Below are 13,618 nucleotides of genomic sequence, written 5' to 3'. Positions count from 1 at the left end.
CCCCCTCTTCTGAATGCATACAAAAAAATATCATTCTACTGCTGAGAAGAGCAATCGCCCAGTTTACTTTCTTCCCTTTCAACACAGTGCTAAAAAAAAGTATCCTCCTGATATTAATCTAAAAATCTACTCATTAATTTTAAGGAAGCTCATTATCATATGCTCAAGAGCATCATAAAATTTTATCGAAGGAAAAGTTAACTCGATTCTACGTAGCAGACGAGCTGAATTTTTGCTTTTATTTAATATCCTTCCTTGAGATGCTTGATTTACTAAGAATGTACTTTCACTAAATGATGAACTTATGACTGATTCGCAGATACATAAACTTGCGAAACACCTGAAACAAGCAAGGCTTACTTGAATGCAGTGTATGTTCCTCTGTGTGCAAGCTTTTATCATCTTTACTGTTCGTTACTCGACCCGCGTATTCTTTACACCGTCTTTTCGCGTGATGACCGTCTGCACCGTATTTTTGTAATTGCACTTGATTGCTGCACCGACCGGGTCTATCTTGGAGCACAATGAAGCAGCTTCTATTCTATCCTCTTGGCTACGTGTCGGCATGCAGCATTTGGCCGCGATAACACAGTGCTGTGTCAGAGTTCGCGTCCAAGAATAGGAGTTAATCGCAAGAGCGGCGATACCGAAAGCATGGTCGCATGTTTCGCGTGAAGGGGTGTCCGATAACGTTCCCCGATACAGGGACAAATGTATATCGCGAGATCGCGTACCTGGAAATATAAATATCGATGCAATCGCTCATAAATAGACATTCCGTAACGCCGCGCCGAGCGCAATATGCAAATCGCGGTAGCCGTCGTGGGTGAACCCGGCCTACGATCGAAACGCGATAATCATATCGCGCTGAGACGATTGCACCGATATCGGCTGCCTTGGGCTGACGCTAATCGTCAGACGGCGACTTTGCAACAATGAATTACCGACACGTTCATTGAATCGACGCCCCGAGCACACTGAGAGAAAAGACTGGTAACTATAACAAACTGCATTTACAGAAATTCATTGAATCCTTAGTAACTAATACTAAATATGATAATAATTACCAAATATTTAATAGATCGGGAGTATGACGTAATTGCATTCACAGTAACATCAATTAAATAATTTAGTAATAGTTACTTAATGTTAAATATTTAATATAAAATATATTACAGTTATGAACAGATATTTGATAATTGTTATGAAATCGTTATATCCCATATAATAAAAAATTCAGTAGGTACGAGTTGTATTTTGTTACCAGTATAAGTATGTTTTGTTGCAGCACAACGAAAAATTCATTCATTTGCAGCTATTACATCGTTTCGGTATCTATTATTACAGATAGTTGGTTGAACCTATCAAAAATTTTTTAACTATTACAAAATCGCTTATTTTGCTCAACTATTCAATAAGTTTTATTTACCAAATATATTCTGGAAGCAAATAAATTTTACTTCTGTCAAATAAATAATTTATTTTACAGAACTAAATTAATTAATAAGTATTGCCATAACTTTGGCCCGCTATATTTACGTCTACCATTTAGTAATAGTAACCAAATTTTGATAATATTTACTAAATCCTTCTCTCAGTGTATACATTAAGATTTTCTTCAAAAATATTAAAAGAAGATAATGGCTTCTAGATAAATTCTTACCGACAACTGTCGGATCGATATGTGTTGTTGCGCAGCTTTCAAAACTGGAACTGTATTCCATACACGTTTACCGACTATGTATTATGTATCTCTTACCTTAAAATGAATTCACATGGTCAATGTTATCTCTCTCATATTGTAGTCACTATTTTCATGTTGAATTCAATGATTATGTTAATTAAAAATTTTTCCAACGATTCAATTCGGGTGAAATTTCATCGATTCGATTCGAATTCGAAATTAAAATCTGAGATTTGATTCGATTCGACATTAAAAATCTTTGATTCGCACATTTCTAGTATCAATCTTTTCTGATTCTATTTAACTACCTACTAGCTTTGCCGAGAGATTCTTTTCACAACCTACGATTTTGTTATTATATCGTTTCAATATCTATTATTACAATATCTATTATTCATGGTTGGTTGAACCTATCAAAAATTTTGTAACTATTACAAAATCGCTTATTTTACTCAACTATTCAATAAGTTTTATTTACCAAATATATTCTGGAAACAAATAAATTTTACTTCTGTCAAATAAATAATTTATTTTGCAGAACTAAATTAATTAATAAGTATTGCCATAGCTTTGACCCGCTATATTTACGTCTATCATTTAGTAATAGTAACCAAATTTTGATAATATTTTCTAAATTCTTCTCTCAGTGCAGTCCCGTTGCGCGCGAAACGTGGAAGAGCCGAGGAGCAAACGTTTCCACGCAAGTTCCGCGTCAAAAAACCAAGGGAGGACTCGCATCTTGGAAAGTAGAGCACAGAAAGGTAGAAGCCAATCAGAACACGCGCTGACGAAAAAGCAGAAACTGTCCACCTCCACCTGACCGCCAGCGCGAGTTCCGATTGCCTTCTGCCTTTCTGTCTTCTGTTTTATCACCCAGACGTGAATTCTGAAGGGCCTTTTTCTTATTTCCGATTTTGTCGACAAGGGTGTCCTTAAAAGTGGACTTATAACCAATCAGAAGCTTTATGAGCCACTTTCACGGACACTTTTGTCAGTAAAAGAATGCTGAGAACGAGAACCTGAGAGAAATTCGAATTTAAATAGCGAGAGGTGGGAGGTATCGTCGATAGCCGCCTTTATAAGCGCGCGAGTATCGGGATTATGCGCGATGGCGAGCGTACACCACTTCGTCCGCGACGTTAGAGCGCTCGTACGGCATTCCTAAAGAGAGTTTATCGTGAACTAATGACACAATGCGACCTCATGTACAGTACGGGTTATTGATTTGCTCAGTCAACGTGCAACGGGCGGCCGGTTGGTACGCGAAATAATTATTCAATTAAGCCGACGTAAGAATTAACGAGAGACTCCATGACCCGAGTATTGCGAGATAATAATAGTAATAATACGCATTGTGCGGCAAAATCGCCGGCTCATCGATCCCGTCATCGAGGCGAGGGCGGCGACCACGGTAGGTTCCCATTAACCGCCGATATAAATTTCATTTAAAACTATATTATTATATATATTGCATCAGCGCGGCGAGAGAGACAATTAAAGCATCGCGCGCGCGGAAATAGCGCGCGCGCGGACGCCGGCGATCGGCTTTCAGATACCGACTAACGGCGCTCGTAACGTAATAATTTTCCAACGGGTGTAATATTTACTTTTTCTCTTTTTCTCTCTCATTGAGCCACTTATGCGAGACGCATTAACCTTCCTCTAAAGAACGCGACTATCTCTTTTATTTATCGCGCGCAATTCATGTGGTGTACAACCGCTCGAGTCCCGATCGACTCGTGTATATTCTTTAATTAACGATCTTCTGAGAGAAAGGAAAAGTGCGTCCACGCGCTCTCTCACACATACACACATACACACTGAGAAAAAATACCCGGTATTTATAACTATGATTACATAAGTAATTATTATAGATTGTAGTCGAGAGAAAACATTTTTTTTATTAAGTTCTGCTGCGCGTCAAAAGATAATTCTAATTTTAGACGAAGCATTTTTTCCCTCAGTGCGAACACACACGATCGCACAGCATCCATCTAGCGTTCACGAGGCCCTCGCGCGGTTCCCACAGTGGCATCTTCCCTCGCTCTTCCCTCCCACGCCTCCCCCGAGGTGGGTCGTCTCGACGAAGGGCTCTCTACCTGTTGTGTATACGCAAATACAAAAATGACCCACCAACCTGTCAGTCCTCTCCATCCTCGCCGCGCTCCAGCCGCGTCGTCATCGCCGCCGATCGCGTCTCGGTGCGTGAGCGGGACGCAGCGGCGACGTCACGCAGATAGATCGACCGATCGATCGATCGATCCTGCTAGCCTGCCTGCCTGCGCGCGATCACCGTGACAATTTTCCACACACTGGTCCCCGCACAGACTCGGAGAGGTGACTGGGAGATTCTGAGGACCGACGGTTCTGGTTCACGACTGGTTCTTCTCCTTCTCCTTCGGCCTCTGGCCCCTTCCATCGTTCCACCGGCACAAGAGCGCGGAAAAAGAGACGCAGGCAGCGGCGGCGGGATCACGACGAGAGAATCGAAGAGAGAAGGAGAGAGAGAGAGAGAGAGAGGAGAGTAGAGAGAGAGGGAGTGAAGGAGGGAGAAAGAGAGAGAAAGAGAGAACCGAGGCGGATGAGGATGCTGAGGATCGCTCTCGCTGGTCGAACGACAGGTTGCCCTGTAGCCGAGGAAAAGGGACGACGGGGTAGAAGCTTGAACCGCTCGGGGCTCCGGCAGGGAAGTCGATCGGTAGAGTCAGGGACGGATTCGCGGGTTTCGGTTGTGCGCCGCGGACAATTTCTTCGCCTCAATCGGCAGACACGTGCTTTGACTAATTCAAACGTCAATTAACTGCTAATCTTCACCCCGGCTATTTTGTTTACAAATCAACACCGCCCGGCAGTTGTTGACCGACAGTCTTCAATATCGCCCGGCCTGTGTTCTTCACTGTTCCTTATTTATTTATGCTTTTCATGAACCAAAACATGAGACAATCGTGGATCGGCCAACTGTCCACCAACAATGTTAAATGCAAATATTATGAGAATGGAGACAGAGAGTACGCCGAATGACGAAGCCAGGCGCGATCGACTCGAGCGCGGATTGAAATCAAGATTTACTAGCTCTTCGCGAGCAACGAACGCCTGAACGCGCACGTATCTAATAAGAGCCAATTGACTCGGGCGAATATCGCGCCTAAGATTTATTTTGTGGATTAGTCGTGTCAGTTAACACCGTGGCGCGTCTGAGTCGCCTAATGAATAGCTTCTCCGCTCCTTTGTAAATCAGTCGGGAGGGCCCCGAATAAGAAGGTGCCGAGGAAGGGACCCGCGCCGCGCCAAGGTCCCCGACGCGAAAAAGGAAGGCGTCCGTCTTCCTCGACAAATCTTCGGCCCTGAATAGGGCCCTTCGGAACTTAACACCCCACTACCCGCCACCACCGTGACCCAACGAAGTCCGAGGAGGCTCGTGGCTTTGTTTCAGGTACGAGAACCGTCTACCTCGTAGGAACGCGGAGAAGTCTAACGTTTTCGAGTAAGAACGTTCTCGGAGAGCCGAGGTCGATGCTCCTCCGCGCGTTTTCATTATCACCTCGATAAAGAGTTATCAGAATTATTAATCTTTGCTGTTTCGTGATTAGAGAATCTGCGAGAGAGGAAGAGAGGGAAGACTCGCGTACTTTAATGCACTTCTTCTTTCACTGTTCTATTCAACACCTATTTTGATATTCTGAAGCCTATAATATAACCTATTTTGATCCTAAGAAAATTAAAAAGGGAGATTTCGGACGTCATCAGAGTCAAATACTCTGCACGTTTTCATTATCACCTCGATAAACTGTTATCAGAATTATTAATCAACAGCGAATCTTTGCTGTTTCGTGATTAGAGAATCTGCGAGAGAGGAAGAGAGGAAAGACTCGCGTGCGTTAACGCACTTCTTCTTTCACTGTTCTATTCAACACCTATTTTGATATTCTGAAGCCTATAATATAACCTATTTTGATCCTAAGAAAATTAAAAAGGGAGATTTCGGACGTCATCAGAGTCAAATACTCTGCACGTTTTCATTATCACCTCGATAAACTGTTATCAGAATTATTAATCAACAGCGAATCTTTGCTGTTTCGTGATTAGAGAATCTGCGAGAGAGAAAGAGAGGGAAGACTCGCGTACTTTAATGCACTTCTTCTTTCACTATTCTATTCAACACATATTTTTATATTCTGAAGCCTATAATATAACCTATTTTGATGTTAAAGAAACTGAAAAGGGAGATTTCGGGCATCATCAGAGTCAAAGTAGGAGTAAATTGTATCATTAGAATTAAACCTACTTTGCTAACTTTGCTTCTATTGCGTTGTAGAATTCAAGGTTTAACATACGCGTCCCAAAATTTCGACTCGGGAATAATAAAAAATCTACGTAATTATTTGCAAAATGCTAGAGGACTTTTTTGTTCGGTTTGACCTAATATGCGAGCACACATCACGACGCTACCACAACTCGCCCACCGTATCGCGCGTGATCATTTCTGAATCTTCTTTAATTAAGAACTCAAAATTTTACGTGGTCATTTGCGAAATGGTGGAGGAATTTTGTATCCAGTTGGATGAGTTCTGTTTGCATATACAGTGGGAGTAAACACAACGTTACATGTAACATACATGTTAGTTATAATTTCCTACTCAACAATATAACTGTTACATAACATACATGTTATATAACAGTTATATTGTCGAGTAGAATTACAATTAACATGTACGTTTCATGTGATATTGCTGGGATAACGCTCCCATTGTATGTGCAGAACTGATCCAACTGAACACAAAATTCCTCCACCATTTCGCGAATGACACGTAAAATTTTGTGTTTGCTAGGATGAATGATCAGACAGTCTGTCGTTTCACGATTACCCGCGATCGCGAGACCCGGGCGTCGCGTGCGAGCCGTTATTAGATCCCGAGATGTAAACTAATCGTGATCAACGGGTGGCGCTTCTGATGATGATTTGTTTCCCGCCAAGCGCCAAAGTCAACCAAGTCCAATGAGAGGCATACAACTGCAGCGGTGGCAATGACCCGCGAGCGGGTGTGAGAGCGCGCGAATTCAACAGCTCGATCGGCTCCAGCTGGCGCGGCGCATTACGTATGACGACGAATGGATTTCGTCCTTATATCTCGATTTACCTCTTAACTCAGCTATCTTTACCCGTGTGTGCAGCGCTCGCTAAGCATCCGACATGCTCGCGCCACTCAAGCACCGGGATGAACTTCAAATCGCGTTACCTCGCTCGCCGCAATTCCACGCGACGCTATTTAATCGCGAAACTATGTCAGGAGTCAATCAAGTCAACAGGAGGGACGATTCTCTCGCGACGACGCACGTCTATTTAATTCCCGGCCATCGCGAATTCGCGAGAGAGATCGTTGACGAATCGCCGTCAATCGTGAAACGATTCGTCAAGTGACTGTAACTCGTGTCTCGCGTGTAATCGGGCTGTAATTCGACTTGCACTCGCGCGCGCGCGGAGTATCACTCCCATTTCTTCCTTCTCTTCGTTTTCTCCCCATTTAGGATGCGGTAAGCCGATTAGGTCCAGCTGGAGCACTCACGCGCGGCCATACAAATAGATCCTGCGCCCGTACCTCACGGCGGCGTGCTATCTTCGTGCGTTGAATCGTTGTTCCGTATTTAAAGATCGCGGGTCAAGTACCCGCGCGCTAAACATTCGTCCGCGTTGTACGCGGCAAGGCGTCGCGGGCAATTGAACGTAATCGTAATGGTCGCTCTCTTTATTTCCCGCCGTTCCTCGCGCGAACCCGCGATGCAACGCGCGTCTCTCCTCTCCTTCCCGCGCTTTTTCTTATTACGCAATGCATCATGTATTAATGTTGATTAATTGCTGCATTAATAATTCATGAGCTGATATTTCGACTCCTCTCCGAATTATAAATCGCCGTCCCCGATGACGACACATGTGTGATGATTATTATTGAGTCTCTCTTTATTTCTCTCTCTCTCTCTTTCTATCTCTTAATAGATGATGGCCGCGCTTTCGGTTCCGATAGGCGCGCGCAAACCACGGTCGATAGTCGCCGAATGAAAAAATGTGGAATTCCCAGTGGGTGGACCAGTTCTCTCCGGCCCCGAAGATCCGTGCATGACCGTCGTGTCGTGTCCTTTCACGATGGACGTGAGTCTCGCATCGCACCTTCTCGCGGCGAGTTTTACGAAGAGCGCCGATCGTTTCCTTTTTTCTTCTTTTTCTACTTTTCTTCATCTTTTTCTCTCTCTCCCTCCCTCCCTCTCTCTCTCTCTCTCTCTCTCTCTCTCTCTCTCTCTCTCTTTCGTCGAACTTCCCTTCTCGTTTCGTTACTTTCACTTTTGCAACGCGTTACTTTGAAATTACACCTTGAGAGTAGGATATAGTCGCTCGTATTTTGTAAGCATTCGAAGTCGCTTACGATCGCTCGCGAATGAGAGGTCGACTTTTGAGCCACGTTTAATAACACTTTCGCAATTTCCGCAGTCGAAACTCTGCTTCTATCACGTCGATCACAGTACACGCTGTCGAACTTGAGGACTGATGTTGATTCTGCAAATATAATATTATACACGCTGCTGTTCTGTCTTACTGCTGCACAAGCATAAAAAAAATACTTGAAAATTTATTTGCGAGATAAAAGTTGATTCCACTCAAATTCCGTGCCCAAATAAACTTTGTGTCGCGGAAATAAATTTTATATTTCACAAAAATAAACTTGGTATCTCGCAGACAAATTTTCAACTATTTGTTCTCAGTGTGGTCCTTCAAGTTCAGCGAGTTTATAAGAAACAACCAGGGTTGGGAAAGTTACTTTTTAAAAGTAACTAGTTACAGTTACAGTTCCCCTTGCTGAAAATGTAACTAGTTACAGTTACAAATTACTGGCTATGAAACGTAACTCGTTATAGTTATTCAAAAAGTAACGAGTCGTTATTTTTAAGTTACTTTCTTGAAATAATTGTAAATTATTATTGTAAATACAAAAATCTTACATTTTAAGCTTTACTAAAATGTAAGAATTGAATTTTATAATTAATATCTATTACAATAATTAGTCTATCCACTTAACAAATTTCAAATCTGTACTTAACATAAAAAAAATATAATAATAATCTTGACGTAAAAGAATTTAATCACATGCTCCATAAATACATTGATAAATTTATTAAATTAATATACGATCACTATATAATTTTAATTTTATTTTACGTTTCCCAAGTAACTATTAAAGTAACTGTTAAAATTATCAAAAAAATGTAATTTCTTTACAAGTAACGAGTTACTTCCCAACCCTGGAAACCCTGGAATATTTCGCCTCGTGTTATTAATACATTTTCTGGATAATTTTCAAAATTTCTCACGTAACACTAAAATTTCTTAATAATAATATGCGTTCTTAAAGAATAACAGCTGTAAATAACGTAATAAAGGAGTGCGATCTGATGACAGGAACGCGGCGCTGGATTATATGATTCAGATCGTTTTTATTCTCAAAGCTTTTTATGCACATGTAACGATCAACTGTGTAACAATATTATTTCTGATGATCGCAAAGGAGCTCTCCTCTTTTCCCTTCCTCCTCTTTCTCTCAACACACACATACATACACACATCGTCGCGATATCTACACGATACACTCGGCTGCTCGCTTCCTCGTAGCTTCTTACTTTGTTTGCAATATAAAGTAGTCAAGAATTAGATGGCTCTCTATCGTATATTATACAGAGAATATATCTATCGTTTTCTCTCGTTACACGTAGTCTCTCTCCTGTTATCAAATGGCGCGCCACGTGAGAATCGCTCATGCAACAGATCGTCGTAATACTGCTCGAATTACATATTCGCGGGTGAACCATACCGTAGAGAATCCTCCCGCAGAAACGCTCTCATCGCACACCCACGCGAACATCCTCGGCGAACGAAGCTTAAGGATACGTTCCGTTAGCTCGCGCTTATGTAAGATCAGCGGTTTCAGTCGCGTTAACGCGTGCGACACGCAAAAAATACACACCGTCGCATCTCCTCGAGTTTATCTCTGTACGTCGAGCTTATACGTCATTACAGTCGACTATCTTGGCAATACAGAATCATACTTCGAAGATCATTGAGAGGTCAGATGTCGGGAGTCTTTGCCCCCTTTACTGCACATCGTCTCTTTCTCCCTGTCCCTCCTTGTTCTCTTAATACTATACGATTTTTACACTTAACATTTCTCTCTTTTCGAACAAAATGAACGAGACCACGCGTGATCGTATGTTTATGAGACACGTAAATCTTCTTACGCGACACGCAAATAGGAATTTCCATTCTTAGGATTATATAACACTCGAAAACTAATCTCCTCGTTAATCTTCTCTCACCTCGAGCTCTCGGAAACCTGTGCCGTCTCCGTGAAAGATACACCGTAAGTCCAAGTGTGTTATTTTGGCTGAATTCCTGCTCACACATTCCTCACCGTAAGTCACGTCATTCAACACTATGTATAAGGCGTATCATAATTCACACGCCTCAAATGTGTTAAATGGCGCGACTCGAAAGCGTAGGAAACGTGAAAGAAGAACTTCAACCGAATTGCACACGTTTAAAAGTGACACACTTGCGATGTCTCTACTTTGCACTTTTCTAACGCGACGGGGAACACCCCGGGAACTCGTTCCGTCATACTCGATGAAGATCGAATCCACGTGGATCCCGCGATCTACGCGGACGAGGGTTTCTCTGCACATCCCCGTCCCCGAAAAATTCCAGGGACAATGATCCTTTCCTCTCCCCGGCAATGCGGAGAACGACATCTCGCACAGAATCCGACTTCTCGAGATAAAGCTTACGTGCGTCCTCCGAGACGCGTATCGCTTCTTAAGCCGTAAAGAAGTATAAGTTTACAAAAAAAGGACACTGTCTAGAAAATTGAGAAAGGTCTCGCATGATAAATACTGACATTCTTTCGAAATGCACGCGCGCGCGCGCGCGCTTGTCGTCGAGACTTGTTTTGATTCTCTCGGCGAGGAGAATCCGAAAAGGATGATTATTGTACGAGTTCTTTCGATGTGGCGACCGTATAGCTCCGATAACGACGGGCGGAGGCGACGGGGGAAGGAGTTACGCGATGCAAACACGTATCCGAGAAGGTCGTGTGTATTTCGCGAGATCACGCCCGTTGTCTCATGTGTCGCTCTTTTTTTTTTGTCATTTTATCTTCTTCTGCGGTGACACGAACCCCACACGCACTACATTGTCAACAACATCGATCATCAAGCAAGAATCGCGCAACTGTCGCGAAGGCGAAAGCGACTCCGTCCGGACGACGCGCAAAGGAAAAAGAATCAAAATTCAAGCGCAACGCGCCGAACACTCGCGCTGCGTAATTTCCAAATTGATATTCCACGGTCGCTCAGGCGCGTTTCAAAATGGTCGTGAGAACGTCGCCCACTCGGAAACGGTGCTCGCCGCGATCTACAGTGCGGACACGCAGATTTACACTGATAAAACACTAGTAAAAACCTGCTCTCGTGTAGCTAGAACGTCGACAAACGCGCCCGTTCTCGTCCTCGACGAGCCGAACCGACTAATTTCACTCTCGTCCTCCTCTCCCTCCTCCTAGCCGAATTGTAAGAATTTTCTCCTTCTTCTCAGGGAAACACGCAACAAGCGTCTCCTTCGGCTGTATTAAGGCTCCTAGTCCCTCGCATTGTCTGTCTCTTTTTAATGACGTCAAAAGCGAGAAAATACACGCTAAAAATTCTTGCGAAATTTGAACGTTGAAGTAAAAATATATATCCATAAAGTAACACTTGCAATCGATTAATCGATTTGTAAGATATTCCGTGCACTCTCCTTTTGCTCTAACAATCAATAATTTGTCGTAATTTAACGTGACAACTCATCTTCTTAACCTATTTCTTCGCATTCAGGTTAATTTACAATAAATTATTGTACTTTGATTGTTAGAGCCAAAGGGGAATGCACGGCATATCTTACAAGTTTGTTTAATCGACCGCGATTGTTACTTTATGGATATATATTTTTATTTCAACGTATTTCGCGAGAATTTTTAGCATTCTCTAGCTTCTGACGTCATTAAAAAAGAGACAGACAATGCCAGGATGCCAGGAAATGAGGCATCCTAGACAAGATAGACAATGAGGCATCCTAGAAGAGATAGACAATGCCAGGAAGTGAGGCCAGGAGCCTTAATTTTACTAATTTTGTTTGTTGATTATTTCATTTTGATTATGTCGACGTTAATTTCGCACGTCGATAATAACAGACAACGAGATCACGCATGTACGTTTAAATCACGCGCAGGATACAATTTTCTCGAGCAGCTCCTCAGTGATTATACGCGTGTGCCGTCTCGTTGAATATCCAATAGTAATCGCTATAACACGTCGACATTACGATGACGTAGTCGCGACACAACGCGTCGTGTTTATTTACAATCGATGATATGTGACAAAGTAAGCAACGAGATACGCACGAGATACATGCAATTTTGCTGCAGTCCCGCGACGTTACGCCCGATTCTCACACAAGCTCGCTCATCCACCAGCAGGACGAAACACCGAGTCATTGGCGCCCGATCGCCGATCCCCCCTCGTCACTGACCCTCCAGAAGAATCTGGCTTTTCTCGCGACCAGCGACAGTTGTTTACGAGGTCCTCCCTTGAAATCATAGACTGCGGGCAAGAGGCTCGAGTGCAACGCTGGTGGCAAGAAAAATTAAGGCTCCTGGGGAGTCGCATCATCCATCTCTTTTTAATGACGTCAGAAGCGAGAAAACGCATGCTAAAAATTCCTGCAAAATACGTCGAGATAAACAGATATATCCACAAAACGACATTTGCGATCAATTAAGTACACCTCTAAAATACTCCGTACACTTTCCTTTTGTTCTAAAAATCAATAGATAATCGGAAAATTAATATGACAAGATAATGAGGAAATTAGGTTAGAAAAGACGATTGCACGTCACATTTATTTTATAATTATCTGTTGATTGTTAGAACAAAAGGAAAGTGTACGGAGTATTTTAGAGGTGTACTTAATCGATCGCAAATGTCGTTTTGTGGATATATCTGTTTATCTCGACGTATTTTGCAGGAATTTTTAGCATGCGTTTTCTCGCTTCTGACGTCATTAAAAAGAGATGGATGATGCGACTCCCCAGGAGCCTTAAGCATTTCTTTCTGGAATATCAATGACCAAAAGCGGGAATGTCAATAATTAGATGTTTCATACACACTCTCGCGCTTCACGAATACGTGAAAAATAAGAAGAAAGAGAGAGAGAGAGAGAGAGAGAGAGAGAGAGAGAGAGAGAGAGAGAATGAGACAAAGAAAGAAAGAACGAGCAGCTCGACGAACGTGGGACGAGAGGTGTACAGACGAAATGAAAAATGAGAGAGATTCACAATTTACAAATAAATATAAAACATATATTTAAATTAAATGCCACAAAATATCTTGCTCTGCGATAAATTCGAAAATGGTCGGAGTGCAGCCCTACATTCGGGCTCATGCCGCGCGTGAAGTTACAGTGCCGAATGACATCATAGATCGTCGCGTTTCGGTGCGATTCCAATCGACACGATATCGCGGGATACGATTCGGCAGGTATCGCAAGCCGCGCGATACGCCGAAAAATCGTACGGACACATTATCTGGGTGAGAGGGAGGGGCGGGGGGACGAAAAAAAGGAAATCTATACAAAAGGGATTATCGCCGGGGAGGCGTCGGTGACGCGCGCGCGTCATCGAGTCCGCCCTCGTCTCTTTCGATATCGATACAATTCAGTCTTAGTCAATTTCTACCGCCGCGTAATACATACATTCACCGCACCCGCACCACCACAGTTTCACGCGGATTCGTTGGAAGTCGTCGGAGATGCCGCGCTAGTTTCCCCACCGCGACGAGAAGCAAGGAGACTCGCTTTTTCTT

General features: G+C 43.0%; 1 protein-coding gene and 1 long non-coding RNA gene across 4 annotated transcripts in view; one reads left to right on the top strand and one right to left on the bottom strand.

The window, feature by feature from the left end:
• The window catches only part of LOC116845166 (KN motif and ankyrin repeat domain-containing protein 2), a 98,676-nt gene extending 94,595 nt beyond the window's left edge, over positions 1-4,081 (bottom strand). Inside the window, exon 1 of the mRNA XM_032817550.1 lies at positions 3,822-4,081. The gene's annotated coding sequence lies outside the window, so the exon portion shown is untranslated. The remainder of the gene's footprint in view (positions 1-3,821) is intronic.
• The window catches only part of LOC116845172, a 102,923-nt gene that overhangs the window by 81,266 nt on the left and 8,039 nt on the right, over positions 1-13,618 (top strand). The gene's annotated exons all lie outside the window — the stretch shown is intronic.

This window comes from Odontomachus brunneus, unplaced genomic scaffold, assembly GCF_010583005.1.
Source record: "Odontomachus brunneus isolate Ranch 3 - 2012 unplaced genomic scaffold, Obru_v1 Obru_scaffold_049, whole genome shotgun sequence".
Classification (NCBI taxonomy): Eukaryota; Metazoa; Arthropoda; class Insecta; order Hymenoptera; family Formicidae; genus Odontomachus; species Odontomachus brunneus.
The sequence above is the reverse complement of the archived record's forward strand: the minus strand, read 5'-3'. Positions and strand labels throughout refer to the sequence as shown.